General features: G+C 41.8%; 2 pseudogenes; one reads left to right on the top strand and one right to left on the bottom strand.

Annotated features, from left to right (window-relative positions):
* Positions 1-2,232: 2,232 nt before the first annotated feature.
* Positions 2,233-2,880, bottom strand: LOC147418184 (oxygen-evolving enhancer protein 1, chloroplastic pseudogene; annotated as a pseudogene).
* Positions 2,881-22,689: 19,809 nt separating this feature from the next.
* LOC147418183 (uncharacterized) lies at positions 22,690-23,302 on the top strand (annotated as a pseudogene).
* The last annotated feature ends 733 nt before the right edge of the window (positions 23,303-24,035 follow it).

Below are 24,035 nucleotides of genomic sequence, written 5' to 3'. Positions count from 1 at the left end.
TAGGCAACTGATCGAGTTCATTAGACCTAGTACTTCTCCTTTGGTGCACCAGTTCTTTTTTAAAAGAAGAAGGATGGATCTTTGCGGCTATGCATAGATTATCGTGGACTTAACCAAATGACTGTCAAGAACAAGTATCCGATTTTGAATTGTTGGATAGACTCCATGGATCCAAGATCTTTTCTAAGATTGATCTTCGATAAGGATATTATCAGATCAGAATCAAAGAATCAGACATACCGAAGATAGATTTTAACACTAGGTATGGGCATTATGAATTCACAGTCATGTCCTTTGGTCTTACAAATGCACTTGCAAGCATCTACTAATGCAGGATATCTTTAGAACTTACTTGGATGACTTTGTCCTAGTCTTTTTTAATGATATTTTGATTTACTCTAAAGAAAAAGCAGAGCATGAAGAACATGTCCGAACAGTGTTAGAAATTCTACGTCAACATCAGCTTTATGCTAAGGAAAGCAAGTGTACTTTCTGTACTCCCCAAGGTAGTTATTTAAGGGATATACATTTAAGAAATGCTATTATGTTTATTTGGAGGAGACAAAGTTAAGAGCTTCAATTAATAGAGATTATATGGATTATTTCTGAGAGAGTTATTGAATTTTGAAGAGAAGCAGACACATATTAGAACTACTATTATGTTTATGGGAGGATCAAAGTTAAGTGCCCAACAATAATACTGTAGGGAGTGCAATAGGAGTGTTTTCTAGACTGTGCACAAGGATGTCATATTGCATGCTCCAATCTTTATACAGTGCAGTAATTTCCAACCATGACCTAACATATGGACGGTGAGCTAGTTTCAACTTGGTTGCATTTTGCTCCCTGGCTTTTATTGACGCTTGGACTGTAACCTTGTAGGCCTTGAGAATTTCATACGTGACGCCTAGTATGGGAGAAAGGAGGACAAATATAGTATGGCATCAATTATTTAGACCTAAAGTAAAGATGCACAAGGTTCATTTACTACTGTAATACACTACATGTATTCACTACTTGTGCATTCACTACTTCAATACACTACAAAGAGTTGCGTGCATTATTACCATTTGCAGTTCTTGATCAATATTGAATGTATGGTTCTTAATTGATATAGAATATATAGTTGTGAAAACAACGTCTGAGTAAAACGAACCAAACGGAGTAATGTGAAAGATTCTAAAACAAGAAAATGGATAACGCGGTAATGAACTGCAACAAGAAATGAACTGTTTTACTGACATGCAATGTTGTACTGGTGCTATACAATTCTCGAATGTACATGTCCATATTTGAGTCAAGCTACAAAAAAGTAATGTGAATAGTTAAACATTACATCTCGCAATGAAACCGCATAGATTGAAATTGCAAAGTATACAGTGGACGTCATGCAAAAGTGCCATACAAAAGTATGTGGAGAGTTGGCACTGTGGTCTCTTTAATAATTATAAGAAAAGGAAGCCGTGCCCTGCCCTGTAGCGTTTATGTGTTGCGCCAAGCAAACGCATAGACATGAGAAATTAGATACAAAAAATGGACCTTGTGGTGCTATGTATCTGGAGTTGCACTCGTACAGTCGAAATGTCAAGTGTTGCGAATATATATTTTCCCTACGATACACAAAACATGCATTAAGACAAATAAATTAGATGTAGGATATTGAATAATCTTAAAGAGAATACGTGTACTTAATTGAAATATGATTAGAGGAAATTGGGTTGTTTGTTGACTAGCGTTCATAGTGGGCTCGTTCTGATCTATTTTTTTAATGACTACACTTTAGCAGCAAGGCCAATTTATTGTTGGTTTTTATGATCGGGTTTGAGTGGATGGAGGTGAAGAGACTTGAGAGCATAAATGTGTGTGTGTGTGTGTGTGTGTGTGTGTGTGTGTGTGTGTGTGTGTGTGAGAGAGAGAGAGAGAGAGAGAGAGAGAGAGAGAGAGAGAGAGAGAGAGAGCATCCTCTACATTTTTATGGACTGCACGCCAGCAAGAAGGAGAAGTGTGAGAAGTCGGGCGTGCTGGTAGACATTGATGCTACCTTGGTGTACCCTGTAGAAGGTGGTCCTCTCAAGTCGGAGGAGGCCCTTGAGAATCTTCTTGCCGAACATGCCGTCTGTCAAGAATGCCACCAGCTTGATTTGTTTGAAAGGGTAGCCATGTTGCTGGATCACTTGGATGAGTGCTTTGGCTAGCCTCATGTTGCGTGCCTTTGTGCCGTAGCCAAGAACTCTAGGGCACCATGAACAAGGGCACCCTTTCACCCCCAGGAATCTAGACACTATTTGGAGCATAGTTGATTCCATCTTGCTCCTCAAATATGAGAATCCCTTCAATACCTACCTCCAAAGGACCTTTAATCTCATCCAAGGTGTACGTAAGCCTTGTCATGAGCTTGGTTAGCTGAAAGTGTGGGACTCCTCCCTTGAACTCAGACTCTACTTTCACCTTGAAAGAGGTGGGCTCCAAGCACAACTACTTAAGCTGATATTTTCCAAGCTTGAGACCAAAGGTATTGGCTCCACCCTTGATAATGGGACACCGGTTAGCAATACCACTTTCCTTGACTTCCGTGTATGTCAAACCTTGCAACTCATCATAGGAAAGCCTCTTTGGCGGGCATTCTGCATTGGCTCTAGAGACAATGAGTGCGGAGGTGGTCAGACTCACAAGAACAAATTTTCAAACTTCACTGCACTTGGACGCCACCTCCTTGAGGTCATCCTATAGAGATCATGAAACCCTCGCATAGGGCTCGACACCAAATGAAGTTGAGACAAATCATGATGGCTTCAACGACGAGCCAGAGAGGGATCCCTTCTCCAATGCGGGCTGGATGAAAGAAGGGCCCACTAATGAGGTCAAAGATGCAGTAGCCATGGTTATCTCTCTCTTGCACACGCAGTATGCAAGCCTCCCATGCTTCAAGAGTGCGTGTAAGAGTGTAATCTCTCTCTCTCTCTCTCTCTCTCTACACCCTACATGCTCTTACTTCTTGAGTCCGGATCACTTCCCATTGAGGTCTTTGGCATGCAAAGGGTTGTGAGTACATGCTTAAGACACAACGTAGCCCTTTGTATCGAATTCTTAGAATTGCATATGAAGCAAGTCAAAAGGTCCAAAAGACATGCAAGAGCAAAATACTAAGTTCGGGGTGGATGCTTGACATCAAGAAATTGTTTGGAAGATGGGATGCATGTCACTTGGTCAAGGATGCGTCGATCGACTCCCAAGTAAATGAGCCCTTTTTACAACACCAGTGTATCATGGCTTGGGAGACCATTAGAAATCTGGCAAAGCACTTGGCTTTGTACAGTGGCTTCGTATGGAGTCTTCCCAAGCACTTTGCTTTGCAAATCAGAGAGAACTTTTGCAAAGTGAAAAGTTTTAAAAAAAACAAACAAACATAACTTGAAAGTTACTAACCTTGCCGCCCACTTCTGGCCAAATATTTGATAATTCAATCGAATCTGGCTCATAGCCATATGCATTGCTTGCTTGAGTTAGCGTATGTAGTAGATACACCCGCGTGGAATGTAAAACCTGGCAAACATCTTGGCAAGGTTTCCCAAGTTTGTATGCTAATAACATATTCCAAACTGTGGAAACCGCTATGCCAAATGCCGAAAGGGAAGCCTTGCTTCTCCTAAGTACATGGAGTCGTGATATTCAGAGTAAACATATACTCTTAGGCAATTTACAATTTCATAGCAAAGAAAGTCGACCTTGTCGAGCATTCACAGAGAATTGACCTTGGCGAATTGGAGGTAATGGTCGGCCTTGTCAAGGTCCCTAAGCCTTCTTGATCAATCGTAGTGACAGGTTGTGCCAATCTCCATGAGATTCTCAAGCACTACCATGCCTTGACCTGTACCATGCATCGTATATGCGACATGCCTTGCCTAAGCACTGTGACATTTGTCTGTGACAAACATCCCTTGGAACAAGCTCCCCCTCCACCATAAGGCATGGTTTTGAAGCTTGCTTTTACCAATACAAAAATCGCTGCAAAATAAACTCAAAAAAAGTTAGCTTTAAATAAATCTGCATACTAGCGACCTTGTTGACCCACTAAGGTGGTTAAAAGCTGGCATGAATATGTCGTGCTGGCTTGTGAGTTGTCTATGGTTTCTCGTAGCTACACCATACCTGAGGATACCTTTCTGTTGACCTTGTTTTCTTTCGATGCTTGAGGACTACCGCTATGGATAGACTCACCCGTCAACAAAAATATCATGCTTACTCATGAAGCTGATAAGACACAAGCCGTCCAAATCTCCCATTCCTGTTTCTTGCAGTTGTGCCGATTTGCCCGCTAAAGCTCAAGCCTTGCGCAACTTGCTTGACCCAATCACTATGATTTGCAATCTATGGCCTTCATGGATGCTGTGTTGCCTTGGCCGCAACATATGTATGAGATCGCAACCGTGAATGGAATACCATCGGTTGTACACAAATGCAATTATCTGGCCAACGCCGTTGCATGTAGTTTGTAGCCATGCACACCTTGCATGCAATGTAGGTATACATGCCTTGCATGTAGTGCCCGAAAAGAATCGTATATCATGTGCATGCCTTAAGTTCGCGATGCATGCTAGGAAGTGTTCACCGCTGCCTATGGGAAACAACTCCTAGGGTGGCCTATGGCACCCTTCGGTCTCCACATTATGCAAATGTTGTGATAAAAAAATCAAAACTAAATTTTAACCTATGTTGGCATACCCAGCTTGTATAACTTAGTTCTAAACTAATACATATAGCTCAATTCTAAACTTACAGAGCCTTGTCCTTGTTAGGCAATGGTCACACGAGGCATAGTTATCAGTTACTTTGCACATAGCTAAGCCTCGTTCATGGTCACACATTGAATAACAAGCAGGCTTAGTACTACGATGCACCTCGCTTTGTTACCGTGCCAATTTTGGCATAGTTGCCTTCGTAGCCGGGCCAACCATTAAATACTTCTACTGCGTAAAGCCTACAACAAGCCCGAACGGCACTTTTTTGCTACGTGGCTTCATTGCACTTGCTCGGGTGCTACTTCCGCACAGAGTGGACCTACCAACCACCACCTCAACAATGCCTTTATCAGCTCAACAAGGTCAATTCAATGATGGCCACCTCCACGTGTCTATGATGTTTGATAAACTATGTTGTGTGTGACCATTCAACTCGAAAAGTTTTAGTCTCATTTATTAATGCATGCTTAGTTGGGCATAGTTATCAAAACGGATAACTATGCCACATGTGACCATGCCCTTACTTGGTGCGTCTTATCATCATCAACCGACCTTGTGATTTTATCACTTGTATTTTTCATAGGCACATATCATTTCCATGGCAGGCCTCGTGATTTTATCACTTGTTACACAAACCATCTTGTGGCCAAGAAGCATTTGAAGAGGTGACATGGCCTATAATTTTTGCCTTGTATCTTGAGCACAGGTCCATGACAATTCCTCTTGTTTTTACCTTGATCTCAATAGGAATGGCCCCCGCTCTCAAATTTGAGCAGCGTGACAGAGTCGTGGGTAGGGAGCATCGTGAGCAACGAGAGGAGGTGAGTGATCCCTTTATAAGTGGCAGAGGAGAGTACAGCCTCTGCGTCCTTGGCATCTCCTACGAAAAGCGCCCTTCATTTGCAGAAGTCGGCATTGATGCCTTCAACACTGCGTATTAATAATCACGATTATTTATACCAAGCTAATAATCTTTTTGAGATTCCTTACCTTTGGCTCAACAAATAATGGCTTGATCCTTTTGCCTTGAGGCTTCCCTTTACATTGTACCCTCTTCATACCAAAGTCTCAAAGCCTTTTGATCGAGTGTGGCCAATTGATGAATTGAGCCATTACTAGATCTCCCTCTCAGTTTTTTGTCCACTTGGCACCAAGTTGGCCTCTGCTACTTGGTAATGGAAATCGACACTGTGGTCATAGATGAAGACATTGTAAAATTCTCACACATGCTAGCGACGAAAAAGATAGCCGACAGGGAGGTAGTTGTACCGATGGAGGTAGGATATGGCTTGGTCTTGCGACCGTTGCATGATGCGGAAATGTCGCGTCCCAATTCGCCAAGAGCTCCAACTACGGAAAATGACAAAACTATTTCGACTGAAAAAGTTTTCTCTGAAGAAACAAGAGAAAAAATGGGATCAGATCAAGGATGTAAATTTGAAGTAAAAACCCTCAAAGCCGGGGTTCCTCAAGGCCCCATCTGTACGAATGGAAGTAAGGCGACAAGTGTATCAGCAGCTCGCAGGCCTGGCATTTCGTTTCCTAGCATACTCAAGGGGCTCGACTCTAAGGATGATGGAAAAGGGCCCGACTCTAAGGACGATGGAAAAGGTACATCAGTAAGGTTGTTGAGTGAAGCAAATAGTGAGAAACTGCAGAATGAAAGAGCTAGACTCGAGCAAGAGCTCAAGGAAGTCAATAAAATGATTGACTCCGGCCCTAACAACAATAAAAGAACTTGGTCCCAAGCAGATGACAGCGGGCTGGTAGAAGACGGGTTGGCAGATTGGGCCTTTGCTGCTTTAAGAAAGTCTTTGCCACAGCAGGTGGAGGTTGCCGAGGCTATAACTGTGGCGAGTCCACCAACACTTATCAAAAAAAAAAAAGCTAGGAAAGCTAAGCTAACGCTTGTATTTGGGTTCAGTGGAAGAATCCCGAACAAGTTGGAGATGATTCAATGGCTTGAGGGCCCGCAAGTTCTTGGTCATGGAGGAGCAATTGAAAGTACTTTCTACCTAGCTAAAGGTTTTTGCTCAGTGAGATTCACAGAGGCCTCCGATGTGGTAATGATCCTTGACAAAGGGCCCCTTGTATTTAATAGGACTACGGTTTGTGTGGTGCCTTGGGAGCCAGTGTTCAACTCAGTTGAATCTCTTCAAGGGTTCACTCCTATCTGGGTGGAGTTTGTGGGTCTGCCTAGCTGGCTTTGGGACAATCTCAGGATGCTTGCCAGTCAGCTGGGCACCCCCCTATTTATTCCTAGCAAGAGAGGATTTGGCAGAACATCAAATAGAGTTTTTATAGGTTGGGATGTTTCTAAAACGCCACCTAAGAGCATGGTAATCAATGTTGGAGCTGGTCTTGTTACTATTCCGCTAAACTTTGGGACATACTTTGGAGCTTGTTTTAAATGCAACAACTTTGGACACTTCGCCAAGGATTGCCCCAAGAAGGCTAATGGTACAGCAGCTCAGGTCCCCAGTGAAAAGGAAACCCCAATGGAAGGGTTGGAGAAGCAGGGAGGTAGTAATGAAGGGGCAAGTGCTACAAGGAAGGATAAAGAAGCTATGGTATGTGACAAAATGGATATAAAGATGTAGGAAAATATTGTGGAGAAATCGATTCCCATGCAAAAAATCCCAGAAGGCTCATGCAACGATAATGTAATCATTACTCTCGTTGCTCCTTTGAAATTTATGACGGTCAATACGGCGACATCTGTTCAAGTCCTTGGGTTGAAAAGAGCCAAAAGGGTGAAGGCAGTGGCAAGAGACTCCAAAGTGCTCGAAGTCGTGAGAACACTAGAGGGGAAAGGATATGCTCCATCCCCCACCCCCTGGCAATGAGGGGGGTGCACTATCGCACTTCACAATACATTTGCAGTATTGCAAGAGAAAGAATCTCCTCACTTGAAACCCCCGGACTCTCCATAGACCAAAGAGAGGGAGTGTGCGCACGATTCGGATGCTGAAGAATTTGTTCCTCTATCCCAATGAACCCTCTTTAATGATGGAGTCTCTCACTATACAATCTTGGAACGTAAAGGGAGTGAAGACCCAAAAGAAGAGTACCCTTTTCTGGGAGGAGATGAAAAAGGAAAAGGCAGTCAACTGCTGGGTCATCCAGGAACATCACTTGGATGCTCATAGCAAGAGAAAACAAGATCTAGGAAAGAAACTTGTTTTCTATGGAGAAGGAAGTAACGATTTCAGTGGTGTCCTCAGTATTGTGGACAGGGAATTGGAGCCGAAGCTGGTTCTGAACCACCCCTCCAACAGAATCCTCGGAATTAGAATCAGATGGGAAGGAAATCCCTTCACCATTGTGAATGTGTACAGCCCTTGCAATGACAAAGATAGAGCTAAACTATGGATGCATCTTAGAGATACTCCTATAGAAGGAGAGTGGTTGTTAGTTGGCGACTTCAATATGGTGGAAAAGAGCAAGGACAGAATAGGATCCTCTGGTATGCTGGCTGGATCGGAAAGGACTAAATGGCAAAGTCTGTGCGAAAAGTGGGTGATGATTGACTTATGGCAAGTTGGCCCATGGAACAGCGCACCAGGTTTCACCTACACAAGTCTCCAGTATGCCCGCACTACCTCCAGGCTGGACAGATGTTCCTGCTTACACCAAGCCAACTGGATACCGTCGATGCTAGAGATGAAGGTAGTCCCATCAAAAAGCCTTTCGGATCACAAACCCCTGCACATACATTTTAAGAAGAATAAAGAGGAGGACCAGACCCCAGGAGGTAGGAAAAAACTGCTAGTTACAGGGTCACACCTATTCAACGATCCTTATTTCAGGAGTTTAACCAAGAAAGCATTGGGTAAGCTCAAAAAAGATGTCGATCTCAACAAACAAAATGCGTGGGACCTATTTGCTCGAAGTATTCGGAAAGCAATCAAAACATCAGGCCCCCGGTTTAAAAAATCTAGGGAGACGCACCTTCTTCATCTTACATGTGAGGTACAACAACTTACCTCCACAAAAGCCAATGGGCTTAGTACCGAGGAAGAGCACAAGCAATGGCTTGAAGTCAAAGCTTGCCTGGCTAACAAGCAATTGGAAGATATCAGAAAGGCAAGGATTCTCTCCAGGAAAACTTCCTTACAACCAGAAGCCTCTAATCAAGCTCATTTTTTAAGGGCTTTGAAAATCAAGAAGAGTAGGGGCCACGTCCACTTGCTCTATGATGAGAAAAGGATAGCAGTTCATAACCAAGATGAGATGGCCAATCTGATGTTGAACTATCTTAGCAAAATCATTGGACGACCAGAAATATAGTCTCGGGAAGTAGATGAAGCCAGAAGGACCTTACTTCAGAGTGTCGAGAAGAAGATTCCCCAGTCAGAAGCTAAAATCCTGGAAGGGGCATTTTCCGAAGACAAATGCTCACTAGCATTGCAAGCCCTTGGCAAGGAGAAGTCCCATGGTTGGGATGGGATGATGAACTAATTCTTTAGAGAATTTTGGGATGATCCGAAGGCCCCAGTCACAAGTTTGGCCAACAAAGCCATTGTCGAAGGGTCGTTGGAGATAAGTGTAAAGCGAGGTCTTATCAAACCCATCCCCAAACAGTTTTATTGTTGTCAACTAAAACATTGGCGCCCCATAACGATGATGAAGGTGGCCTACAAAATTGTTGCCAAGGCAGTAGCCCTCAGACTAACCCTTACTTAACAAGATCATATCTCCCCATCAACTGAGTAGGTGGGAGTATGTTCTTCTCCCATTCCCAAGCCGGATAAAAGTGATTAATGCCTTTATGCTCCATATATTGCCTTCACTAGCCCACTTCTCAAGATGGCTAAATGTCACTGGAAAGAGTTCTTAAAACCGGTAAAAAGGTTTTTATGGAAAAATAACACAAAAGTCCTCCAATCCATGGCAATGGGCTTATTGGGAGTCAGTCGCTCGGCCAGTAAATCAAGGAGGCCTCGAAATTATCAACCCTATGGCCCATGCAGAAGCTTGCTGTGCCAAATTTGTAGTCTCCTTGGCTAAACACGACCAGGCTTGGGCTATCATGATCAAAGATATGCTAGAAGCAACTAAACTTGATTCGAAAGGAGGAAAATGGAGAGGGGTAGAGTTTCATGACAAACTTCTAGCCCCGAAGTGGGCTACCCTAAGTCTGGGGGGTGGCTCAGGGGAATTGGTAAGGAAATACAACAGAGCAGCGGGAGTCCTAAAGTGGGGGGAAGAAACCAGATACTTCAAGAACTCCATTCTGCATTGGTCCCCGTGGCTTTCCAAAGTTGTAGATCTGCCCCAAATCCCTATTGGCTAGAAGCAGCCAGAAAACTGAATAATAAGGGTCTGACCCGACTGGGGTACTTCTGGGACAGTAATAGCAAGAGCTGGAAAACCACTGAACTTCTGGTAACCCAATTCCAGCTTGATAGCTTGGAGGTTTTGCTAGTCAACAAAGTGATGGAAGAACTTGACAGTGCAGTGATGCCAATCTGTGACTTGGAGTTTCACTGGAATGCCTAGAAATGGCCCGAAAGAAGCCTCTTATGGAAACCCTATTCTAAAGGAATTTACCATAAAATGATGCTAAAGAAGAATTGGTCTAGCCCCCTTAACAAGATTTGGAAAAAACAATGGCCGGAGGAAAGGTGGGAGCAAGTAATGGAGAACATCTGGGCGCCAAAGGTTTCGCATCACATGAAGGTATTTTTATGGAAAGTAATTAGGGGTGCTCTTGCGACGGGGGTGAAGATTTAAGAGAGAGGGATAGGGATAGATCGATGCCTAGGGTGCAGGTTGGATAGTGAATATATGACCCCCTTTTTATGGAATATTCAGCCACCAGAGGCCTTACAGGAAAAATTTGCAAGTGGTTCCAAAGAACATGGAAAATTGGTTTTTTCAAGACTGACTTACTCCTTGGAGGTAAGAACTTGGGTAGCCCTGCCATTCTCATCTGCACTCAGATTATCAAGTTTTGCTTTTTACATAATGTATGGCAAGAAAGGAACCTCCGTGTGTTCGAAGGAGTTCCTGAGGTGGCAAGCTCCGTCGAAATTATACAAGAAAGTAGAGTGCTAATATGGACGCTTGGGCGCAAACAAAACTCGGATGATTGGTCTAGGGTTACCTACGGCTTGGTATCAGCGGAATGCTTAGATAAGGGGACAATCATGAAACGAGAACCTTGTGTATAAAGGGCATGGGGGCAGGTTGTTAGGGGTGGCTCCCCAGATAGCTGATGTAAGTTTGGTCTCTGGATGGTGTCACGGCTCGGCACGAGCATGGCAAGTTCTTGTAATTTTTTTGAGATGATCAATATAATTCACTCACAATTGTGAGTTTTGCTTTTAAAAAAAAAAAGGAATGGCCCCATTCTTATGGAAACCCCATTCTAAAGGCATATATCATACAATGGTGCACACGAAAATTTGGTATGGCCCTCTTAAGAAGATATGGAAAAAACAATGGCCGAAGGAAAGGTGGGAGAAAGTAATGCAGAACAACTGGAAGCCAAAGGTTCCGCAACACATCAAGGTATTTTTGTGGAAGGTAATTTAAGGTGCTCTACCAACGGGGGTGAAGATTCGAGAGAGAGGGATTGGGTCAGATTGATGCTTGGGGTGTAGGTTGGCTAGCAAAGATCTAGCCCACCTATTCATGGAATGCTCAGCTATCAGAGGCCTCACAAGGAAAATATGCAAGTGGGTCCAAAGGACATGGAATATTGGTTTTTTCAAGAATGATTTATTCCTTGGAGTTAAGAATTTGGGAAGTCCTGCCCTCCTCATCAACACTCAAATTGGGAGGTACTTCTTCTTACATAATACATGGCAGACAAGGAACCGCCATGTGTTTGAAGGAGATCCTAAGGTGGCAAGCTTCACAAAAAATATACAAGAAAGCAAAGTGCTAATATGGACGCTCGGATGCAAGCAACACTCGGATGATTGGTTTAGGATTACCTATGATTGTATCAAGGATAAGGGGGCGAGCCATTAGGGGTGGCTCCCCTGATAGTTGATGTAATTATGGTCTCTCCATGATATCATGGCTCGGTACGAGCATGGCAAGATCTTGTAATTTTTTGGGATGATCAATATAATTCACTCACAATTGTGAGTTTTTCTATATAAAAAAAGGAATGGCCCCATATAGCACCTTCCAAAGGAAGAACTTCATTAAGCTAGACAATGGTGGGTCTCAGATGCTACTTGCAACTAACACCCACTTTGATTCCGGACACATCATCCTCCATTATTTGGTGAGTAGAGAGAACCAATCTACTTTGTAAACAAGGTTGATGTACGTTCCTCTTGCTTGGTGATAAGTAAAATTCCTATTTTGGTTCCAATGTCATGCTTTCTAGTCAGCTTTGCCTCACAAATAGGTGCAATAATTGTACTTAGCCCTTCAAGCACTCTGCCATGCTCTCTCTCTCTCTCTCTCTCTCTCTCTCTCTCTCTCTCTCTCTCTCTCCCCCCCCCCTCTCTCTCTCTCTCCATGCAGCATACACGACGTGCATGTGAATATATGTGTGTGCTTCATGGGTTAGTATAAATGGGGTCAATTAGCATTTCATAAAAGCCTTCAAGGGCATGTGTGTGTGTGTTGGTTTGTAGGTGTGCACACAAATGTAGACTCATAGTGTTTTTTAATTTCATACGAGGTGAGCATATCCAATATTGCTTTAAATATGGACGGAGTGCTGCTACACATGTTAATTGCTTGAAAATTTTGTGTATGGACAGAGCAATGTTACGATTGAACTAGAGGTTATGATCATGGAGGTGAGTGAGGAAGATATAGAGAGGGACTTGTATCTAGAGATAGAGAACCCTCAAAATGATAAAGGTCAAAAAACACAACACGTCGCTATGTGTTTCTAATTTTCTATTACATTATAGTGCACCCACCTGCATGCACTTGAAATGCAAAACTCACCATGCAATACCAAGCCACAATTGATCTCAAGACCTTGTAGTGTCAAAGAGCACTCATCGTAAGCCACTGTTGCTTTGATATTACCCCTTGGAGATTCACATTAACAATAAATAACAATGGATTCAAAATAACATTTATAATGCTTATACTCACAAAAAAAAGATACTTTTGTATTGAAAACATCATTTACAATATTTTTATGACTATCGAGTAATAAACATCACTTTATTTTATTTGGCATATTTGTGGTAGTAAATCGATTCTTATGTATAATTTCTAACTCTCTGTTGGGGAGAGTATTGTTTTTTTTTTGAAAAACTCACAATTTAAGAGTGAATTGTAATAATCATAGCAACAAAATTAGAAAGACTTGTTGGGGAGAGTATTGTTTTTTTTTGTTTTTTTATGCAAAACTCACAATTTATGAGTGAATTGTAATAATCATAGCAACAAAATTACAAAAGTTTTTCTGTTCCAGAGAGTATTGGTATTTTAAAAAACAAGGAAATACATTCTTATGTACAGGATGAATAAAGGTCCCATACAAAACTAATCAACTTAGGATCTTGCCAAAAACTTATACAAATTAAAGGTCGGGAGAAAAATTTGATATACATAATGTGATCGTAGTCAGTTTAAAAAAAAGGTGAAACTATTGATTCAGTAGTCAAACTTTGAGGAGTACAACTAGTGAATGAGTAATCCTAGTTTAAGAAGGAGCCATTGCACACATTTAGCATGCCTTACACCACATGATTTGTGTATCAAGGAAATCAAGCTCCCATCGTAAACCACAAGTGATAATAGCTCTCATTTTAAAACACAAGTGAGCATACGATAATTGTATGCGAGTTATAAGCACAAGCTTGGCCCCTATGGGAATCAACTCAGTTGCTTGGCACCTTGTTTTATAATGATTGTCCCCAATTTTTTGGAATCTTAGGAGCATACGGTAGAGAAGCATTTGTCCATGAGTGCATAAAGGAACATATGTAAGTTTGGGATCTATCTTACACACACACACACACACACACACACACACATATATATGTATATATATCTTTCATGCACATTTGGGCTCTTGATCCTAAAGCTCAATCTTCTAGACAAATTGGCTTAATCATAAGAAATACCAAGTCATTGAAACCATAGAGAGGCTGTCCTCTAGATATTAAACACCAATAATACAAAGTTTGCAAATGTGTCCTCTAGATATTAAACACCAATAATACAAAGTTTGCAAATGCAGGATTGAAAAGGATGAAATCTAATGCAATCCTTTGCTTCAGTTTGATATAGACTTAGCACAAATATATTTGTGAGTGATACTAATGGTGTGTAAAGGCCCCATTCCTTTTCAAGGACTAATCACTCACTAATTGAGCTTCTTAAAATGGCCACATGGAAGAATACGATCGAATGATTTATGAAAATAGCCATAAAAGAACAACATAAAATTTTTCAATGCAGAATGGTGATTGTAGGAATGCAAGTGCATAACCTTAATTGAGTTCTTCATGTGCAAAACATGTGTCCTTCTTGGAATACTTCAAGAAATCGCTCTTGGACTACAAGCCAAAATCTTTCGATTGAGTAAGCTGTATAATTTTTTTGTCGACACAAACAAAAGGCTCAAAATCCCTCCAATAAGTACAACATAAAAGGGTGTAATAGGATTTTCTATCTATTGCCCCCTCCAATCTTTGCATCAAGGTCTTCAGCAGAGTCAAAGAATTACTTGTTAAGAGAGAGAAATAATGAGTATTAGTGAAATTATCCAAATTCATTGTATAGAAGTCAAAGTATTCATTAAATCCAGCCTTCTAATTCCATAATGCAATTCTCGCCTCAAATATTGTGAAAATGTTATTCTTTTGTTATTCTCTTCAGCGTTTGAAGAGATAGTAGGTAGATACCAAGTTAAGCATCTAAGTGAAACTTTGAAGTAAGATGGTTTGAGTGGACAATCGTATCTAAATCCAAATCCCCTTTATAAAGATGTCGTGCAACATTAAGGTGGCACCCTTAATCAGACGATGTATCAATTTATGTATGCTTGGCTACTGGATGATGCCATGGCTCGGTAAGAAGCATGGCTTTCAATATATTTTTGTTTGGTTTCGTACTAGTGTGAGTTTGGGGGAAAACAAAGATGAGTTGAGTGCAATCCACATTGTACTAACTATGTAGGAAAACACAAAGTTTTGAAGTGAAGGGTTGGTGATCAAGCGTCTCTCTCTCTCTCCTCTGTCTCTCTCTCTCTCTCTCTCACTCACACACACACACACACACACACACACACACACACACACACACACACACACACACACACACACACACATGCAAGCCATACTTATATACTTGTAATTATGTTTTCTTCACGAGGACATAAATTATTTGTAAGATAAAGGATATGCTCATGCGGTTGTTATCATAGTGCTACAAGCTACTTGTATATTTGCTTATCTTGTGCTTCCTATGTTATGGGTATGCTGCAAGAACTAGTTAGGCTTCCCTATAAAAAGTTGGGATTTGTACTTTATAATTTGTTATTTCCCTCATGGCATATGTACTGCATGAGGTGGTGGTTTGTTGTCTTTATGGGTTGTGGTGAAACATTTGATTCAGTAGTCAAGCTTTGAGAAGTACAACTAGTGAATGATTAATCCTAGTTTAAGAAGGAACCATTGCACACATTTAGCATCCCTTACACATGATTTGTGTATCAAGGAAACCAAGCTCCCATCCTAAACCACAAGTAATAATAGCTCTCATCCTAAAACACAAGTGAGCATACAATAATTGTATCCAAGTGATAAGCACAAGCATGGCCCCTATGAGAATCAACTCAGTTGCTTGACACCTTGTTTTATAATGATTGTTCCCAATTGTTTGGAATCTTAGGAGCATAGGTTGGAGAAGCATTTGTCCATGAGTGCATAAAGGAACATATGTAAGTTTGGGATCTATCTTATATGTTATCTTACATGTCTCTTTCATGCACATTTGGGCAAAGATCTACTCTTGATCCTAAAGCTCAATCTTCCAAACATATTTGGCTTAATCATAAGAAATACCAAGTCATTGAAACCCTAGAGAGGCCATCCTCTAGATATTAAACACCAATAATAAAAAGTTTGCAAATCTAGGATTGAAAAGGATGAAATCTCATGCAATCCTTTGCTTCAGTTTGATATCGACTTAGCACAAAAATATTTGTGAGTGATACTAATGGTGTGTAAAGGCCCCTTCCTTTTCAAGGACTAATCACTCACTAATTGAACTTCTTACAATGGCTACATCGAAGAATGCGATCGAATGATTTATGAAAATAGCCATAGAAGAACAACATAAAATTTCTAAATGTAAAATGAACGATTGTAGGAATGCAAGTGCGAAACCTTAATTGAGTTCTTCATGTGCAAAACCCGTGTTCTTCTTGGAATACTTCAAGAAATTTGAAGTGTAGCTCTTGGACTACAAGCCAAAATCCTTCTATTGAGTAATTTGTATAATTTTGTTGTCCACACAAACAAAAGGCTCAAAATCCTTCCAATAAGTACAACATAAAAGGGTATAATATGCTTTTATTTCTATTGCCTCCCCCAATATTTGCATCAAGGGCTTTTAACAGAGTCAAAGAATTACTTGTTAAGAGAGAAATAATGAGTATTAGTGAAATTATCCAAATTCATTGTATAAAAGTCAAAGTGTTCATTAAATCCAGCCTTCTAATTCCATAGTGAAATTGCCTAAGCATCTAAGTGAAACTTTGAAAGTAAGATGAGTTGAGTGCACAGTCGTATCCAAATCCAAATCCCCTTTATAATGATGCCTCGGTAAGAAGCATGGCTTTTAATGTATCTTTGTTTGGTTTCGTACTATTGTGAGTTTGGGGGGGAAAAGAAGATGACAGAGTGCAATCCACAATGTACTAACTATGTAGGAAAACACAAAGGTCTGAAGTGATCAAGCGTCTCTCTCTCTCTCTCTCTCTCTCTCTCACACACACACACACACACACACACACATGCAAGTCATCCTTATATACTTGTAATTATGTTTTCTTCACGAGGACATAAATTATTCGTAAGATATAGATATACTCATGCGGTTGTTATCATAGTGCTACAAGCTACTTGTATATTTGTTTATCTTGTGCTTTCTATTCCCCTATTCTTATGGGTATGCTGCTATAACTGGTTAGGCTTCCCTATAAAAAACTGGGATTTGTACTTTTTGGTTTGTTATTTCCCTCACGGCATATGTACTGCATGAGGTGGTGGTTTGTTCTCTTTATGGGTTGTGGATCCTTGTAAAAGCTTGGCCTTATGCAGATTTTTCCAATGCAAATAGCTCTCTAAGAGCATTGCTAAAAAAAAGATATAACTATTGCATCTATGTAAAAAATAGGCATAGTTATACAATGACAATAACCAGTGCACATGTATCGACCATAAAGTGATTGATTGCTATGCTTGGTGTAACCATTGACTTAGTTCATGTGAATGGGTGATGTAGAACCATGGTTGTTTCTTCTCTCTGTGTGTGTGTGTGTGTGTGTGTGTGTGTGTGTGTGTGTCGTGCATGCAAGGTGTACCTGAAATAAAAAGGTGCTCCTAGCTCATTACTTGTGGAGGTGTGCTGCTCTCTCTCTTTCTCTCTCTCTCTCTCTCTCTCACTCTCTCTCTCTCTCACACACACACACTAGCTTTGAAGGTGTGGTCTCTCTCTCTCTCTCTCTCTCTCTCTCTCTCTCTCTCTCTCTCTCTCTCTATTTTTTCAATCACTTGAAATGAATTTTGGTTCAATTACAAAAAGCATATCAAAGCAATGACTTGAGACCCAAGGAAGCACTCACAAGCTACAATTTACTCATCTTCTCCAAAGAGCCATTGGTGATGCTTGGAACACAAGAAAAACATGAGGAACAAGATGATGACTCTCTCTCTCTCTCTCTCTCTCTCTCTCTCTCTCTCTCACACACACACACACACACACACACACACACACACACACACACACACACACTCACACACATTGTATTGCTAGTACTCTCTCATCACACACATATACATATAGAGGATGGTGGAACCATAATTGTACTCATGTTGGATATAGTGCTTGCACAAAAGAACCATAACACACATACATGCCTCTTCACTTCACTTGGATGCAGTGTTGGTGCAAAAGCGCACGTGCGCACACACACACACACACACACACACACACACACACACATGCCTCTTCACTTGCATACACACATGGTGTGTATGCAAGAAATGCAAGCCTCACCCAATTGCTAGCCTCTGATGGGCAGAGGATTGCACACTCATTTGGAACGACAATGGGGTCCTTTTATAGACACTGCAGTAACATAATGATCAACATGGATTTACGAGGTGACGTGGAATGATAAAGAAACAATTCTCAACGTGGTGATATGGAATAACAAAGAAAAATGAAGATTGGAATGATGCCTTCTATCCTCCAATATGAAAAATTCCAAGCTCGGAGAACCCACCAAATGGGCACTAGTCATGGTTGCCCCCACACCTCACAATCGATCATGTTCTCTGCTTTTGCTTTTGCTTTTGCTTTTGCTTTTGCTTTTCCATGCTCATCCAAACAATTTTGCATGCCTCCCAAGCAGTTTAAAAATGGGATCATTCAACCATTAGTTATTTGAATCCCTCGAGACTCCATTTTGTCAAAATGTGAGCTTCATTCCGCATAGTGCAGTAAGTCACCAAACAAGGGACTTCTAAAACAAGGCAAGTTTTGAACATTAAAAAAAGACTAGAGAAGGGGAGGTAACTATGTTGAGCTATTTCTCCTTCGTTCCAATAATTATTTGCACCCTAAAAGGTGTAGTAGGATTCTCCCAAAATCCATTTACACAACAAGGCTCGACTGGATGAGCTTGATGTCGATTTCTCAATAGCATTCTAATACAATCACTCACAATTGTGAGTTTTGAGGGGTGTCACCATTAGCCCCTCTTGTGTGGTGGATACCTAAGTTCTTTGTCACTAATGTTCATCGTGAAAGATTTTAGATCCTGATTCTTCACAATAATCAGGGTACCCCACAGAGTGGGTAATCTATACAATCATAAAAAGGGGAGGGCCCCCCTCCCAACAAGTGGCAGAAGCACCTTTGTTCTCTATGCCTCCAGGCACACAACAAACAGAGAGAGAAACAGAAAGAGAGCCAGGCGAAGCTTGCCGACTATACTAGTTGTTATAAATTACACCTCTTTGAGGTGGAGTTGAGATTTGCTCACATTACTCTCCGTGCATGTGAGTGTGTGAAAAATGACCATCACACCTTACCTTTTGCCTCCTCCTGTGTGGGAGAACCTTATCTACCATCAATTCCCTTCCCCTGTTTGCAGCATTACGTACATTAACATTGTTTGAAAAGAAGGCTCACACTAAATTTTCTTTCTAAAACGGTTTCAATTTATAGTTTACTTTCCTTTGATGTCACATTTATATTCCCTCCTTTTTCACAAAGAAAGACATTTCTATTCATTTGAGAGTACATTCCCTTCAAGATTTGTAGGTGCTTAGATTTTTTCCTTCCTTGTGAAGCGGGATTGTAAAACATTACATGCCAGGATAGAAAAATTCTCTGAAGATAATACACTAATGCTAAAATCCAAAGTATAGCTTCACAAGATTCTTATTGCTCATTATTGGACCTACATCTATTTTCTATAGACACTAGTAAAACGGCAAAGCGTTCGGCGGTAGCATGGCCCCTCTTATCCTTGAACCCCTTGCTTTTGACAAATTTCATAAAGGCAGATCAAGAAAAGTTCTCTCTCTCTCTCTCTCTCTCTCTCTCTCTCTCTCTCTCTCCCCATAGGTTTAGTGTAATCTCGACCGTCTTTGACGGCCTCTCTCTTCCTCCCTCCCTCCCTCTCCCTCCCTCTCTCTCTCTCTCTCTCTCTCTCTCTCTCTCTCTCTGATTTGCTAGGACTCCATTGAAACATGTAGGGGAAATTTTCCAACATGGAATTGTATGCCCCTGTGGAGCCTCAGAATGTTGATGTCCTTGCGATAACTACCTGCTTTTTACCTCTCTATCAAAGCCTTAAGGCCTATCAGCAGAAGCAGACAAACTAGGCGATGATCACCTATGCAGCAGGTAATCAAAGTCCTTGCTTGTTATGTCCATTTAGCGTTCAACGTTTGCTCTCGAGCTTCAAAAACAAGAGCTCTTCTTGTTGCATGTCTTGAAGCTTTGCATATGTCTCTTACTTTATTGGCATTTTTATTTTCTTCTACTTGCCCTGATCCCATGGTTCCAACCTTCTAGCAGCAAGCGGCCCCACTCCCCATCCTTCACACACAGCTAGCACCATCATCAAAGCAGAAAAGAAAGATGCCACCCACTAATGACATACGCGGACCTACACCGACCCTCCAGAAGCCCACAAACTTCACCTCATTGAATTTAGTAGATTTGAATCGACGATCCTCATCTCCACCGGCCCATAACATTGTTTCAATAGGTCTCTGCTTAGCGTCATTTGATGATGATGGCTCAACCATTACTAGCTCCAGGGTTGATACCAGCCCTGCATGTGTCGGCAATGAGCTTGCGGCAAAGCTTCTTCATCACCAAAAAAATATGCAATAGCTTTCTCAAGTTTGAGTTGAGCTGGCCTGAAATCAGAGGCATTCAGACAGACGGGAAGCTACACAGGGAGGGAGGCTGAAGCGCTCAGATGGAGAGAAAATTTTGGAGTAGAAACGGCGTAGATGAGGAGATGCAGAGGAGGGAAGGGAGGCGGGCCGGGCGGCCGGGGGGGGGGGGGGGGGGGGGGGGGGGGGGGGGGGGGGGGGGGGGCAAAGATGAAGAAGTGAGCTAGACAACTCCCATTTCTTTGTCTTTGCGCATTCTCTCACCGAACCCTTATTAATAGGAATTTGGGAGGCGTTTAGTTGGATAGAGCTTGTCCATGTGCTTGAATGTGACTGGCCCTTTAACCAAGGGTGATAGGCACATGATTGGGTAAGTGCTAGTCTCTGCACACGTTAGGTAACACACCATGATTCCAGTCAATGGTGGACATCTGCAGGGGTATCCATTGTCCTCCTTTTCACACCCTTTTTTGTTACAAAGAAATCATTTTTTCCGTATTTACCCCACCTCCCTTATCTGGAAGACTCTTATCTTTTTTCCTCATGTTCAATGGCACATGGAGCTTTTGAACAATACCTTAGATGGCCAAAACTGCTCAATTTTGACCCCTAAAATACTCTCCCACCTTAGGTCGCCTTATCGTGGCCCTTTTACCCTATAGCTTTCCATTTATGATGATGATGTATATGGTGAGGTTTCAACCCATGAAGCTTGTGATCTCCCTTTTGATGGGTAATCAACATCTCTTTTTGGAGTTTACATCATGCATCTCTTTTCTCTTAATGTGTGTGTGTGTGTGCACGTGCACGCGCGCGCGCACACACACACACACACACACACCCACACCATGAATGCTACTCTCACTAATCCACCCTAATCTTACACTCGGTATCCTCCATTTTCAACCATGCCACAAAACTTTTATCATGGTATCCATCAACATACGTATATACATATATGTATGTTTATACATATATATAGCATGTTCTAAGATTTGGTGCAAGTAGGTGTGCCCTATTGGCCCTTTGTGAACTATTAGTGAGAGCTAAACACTCCTCAAGCATCCACGTTGCTTCCCTAGACATCATATGTCTCTCCTCGCTCCATTTCAATCTCCAAAGGTGTATCTTTCAAGATTTGCTGACCTTCATGCGAGGGTCTCTCCACACTTAGAACCAAAACTCCCTTGAAAATTGATAGATCAAACCCGTGGTCAACGCTTTCTCATATGAAGTTTTCCTCTAGCCATCCCACCATGTCAGGCTTGTTGTTTCCTATGGTACACATTTGATATAAAAAAAAACCTACATCTTGTAGTGTATGATGCCTACATCTTCATCTACAAGGCTCCGGGCCATCTATCATTGGTCACACTCCCCCCCCCCCCCTCCCAAAAAAAAAAGTTTTCTCCATTTTGAGATATTTGCCTTTTTTTCCCAGAACTCACAAATTGTGAGAGCTATATATTAACTCCAAAAAGAAAAAGGAGATAATAACAAATATAGCTTCCAACACCATTTCTTCCTCTTCCAAAACCATTGTTCATCTTTGTTTGTTTTCTTTCTAAATGGCAAAAGCAACCTCCACTCGCTTTTTCTTTTGAACCCAAAAGGAGCATCTCCTAAGTATCATATCTACAATGACTTTGCGTAACGCACTCAAATGGTAAAAGCAACGTTTTTCAATGCGTTTCAATGCGCAAGACTCATAAACAATTGAACACACACAAGGAATCTTTTTTCTTTTGCAAATCGTACAACTCTCATACGAGGTGACAAAGTACGCTCATGAGCGCCAACGGATCACTTGGTTGCATTCAATCCGATGACCCTAGTCACCAAGGATGAAGGTTCAAACAACCAAGCTAGCTCCTTAATGATAGCTCTACAGGTTCGCATGTGAAGATACTTTTCAGTGTCCACAAAAGAACAATGTTATACCTTAAATGAGTACATGGTTACGCATACAACCATGTGTATGCATGAAAGGTGCCAAGATGAGAGAAGAAATCCTTAGCTTGTGGCCATTTAAAGTGTTCAAAGAATACAATCTTCGTCTCCACTAATTGTGTGTAAGAAATGCAGAGCAAAATAGGATCTTGTAACAAGGAGAAACTAGAGGGAGAGAACCCTAGTTAAGTCCGCTGTTGTTGCCATCCCCAACGATCTGCATTGGGTTGGGGCACCCTCTTGGTGCGTTTGTTTGGGGGCCGATTGAAGTGTGCTCAGCATGGGGCTCTTTCAGATCTGTGCTGATAGCCGAGCTAACAAGGGGGAGCGTCCCTTGATGGTCGAAGGTCCAGGGGCTTGTCCTAGGGAGGGACTCCCTGATAGACTATGCCACTCTTGGCAGCTTGTTCTCTCTAGCAGAGATGATTTTTGGCTTTGCGGGCTTGGCTCCTCCCCAATGGGATGCAAACCTTGCTTGCCTTCCCTTAAGGGTTGCAGAGTTGGGATTGCTGGTGTGGTTCTCGGATCCGGTATTGATGTTTCTGTTATGGGTGAGGGTGGGGGGCAGACGAGTGAAGAGATTGGTGATGGCAACATGCTTCTTTTCTGTGGTAGTCGTGGGCTCCCATCTTTGGGTGGTGGATGGTGCTTGGCTCACTGTCGAATCCTGTCAGATGGTGGTGGTTTGGCTTTCTTGGTTGACACAGAGAGGTGTTGCATGGTCCTCCGTCTTCTTTGGTTCGTTGTTCTGTTTCTTTTTCGGTGCTAAGGAGGGTATGCTCAAGAGGTCAAGGTGATGTTCGGTGGCAGCATCGGCACCTGGATGGCAGCCTGTGTATTCTCCTCAGGTGACGGGGACTCGAGCCCCGCCCTTGATGAGACTTTACCTCTGTTTGGTTTCTCTTGGCTTTTATCTGTTTATTTTTGGTTTGGGCTTGCTTCATCTTCTATTTGGGACGAGTATGGTCTTGTGGGCAGGGTCTGACACCTATGGCAAACATTCAAGTATCTTTTTGTGGTACTGCTTTTATGTGAGGGATGGCCTCCCATGTCTGGGCCTGGGTTATGGTTTTATGAGATTTGTTGAAATGTTCGATGTCATGGTTTGGTTGTTTCTGATGAGATGGCTATGGTCGATCCGGATGGCACGGTCTGTGCATGAGGGAATTGTGTAATTTTTTGTTTTATGCACTATATATTCTACTCACCTATTGGTGGTTTTGAAAAAAAAAGGATCTTGTAATAAGGAGAGTAGAGAGAGATACGATGAAAGTAGATTAGTAACAAATCAAAATCTAGATTAACACAATCACAAAGTGATGCTTTCATCTATCCATGCATTTTCAAAATAGAGTTTAAATGGTGATATAAACAACTAGAGCTAGTTGGAAGGAATAAGGGGGCTAGTTATCCTTCAATATATAATGCCATGGTTCATAGAGATGGACTCCTTATATGGTACATTGGGTGGGTGGTAGATAAGTGTGTATGTGTGTGTGTGTGTGTGTGTGTAGTATCGACTATGCCAACACATCATCCGCCAGCACATTGGACACCAACCATAGTACTAATGGCATGTACATATGGCTTAGTATTGCATGGAATACTCTTAAGAATATTTCTTCAAAAATTTGTCTCCAGGGTGCTACACCCAAGCCCTTGCATGGGGCGGCACTGGCCCCCTAGACCCCTTAGTTGAGGTTGTTGCTCATCGCACGTTGGACCCCAAGGTTGGGCTCCTCAACTAACTTTATACCATCCACAATCA

The sequence above is a fragment of the Adiantum capillus-veneris genome, chromosome 30 (genome assembly GCF_014529385.1).
Source record: "Adiantum capillus-veneris isolate H3 chromosome 30, ASM1452938v2, whole genome shotgun sequence".
Lineage (NCBI taxonomy): Eukaryota > Viridiplantae > Streptophyta > Polypodiopsida > Polypodiales > Pteridaceae > Adiantum > Adiantum capillus-veneris.
The sequence above is the reverse complement of the archived record's forward strand: the minus strand, read 5'-3'. Positions and strand labels throughout refer to the sequence as shown.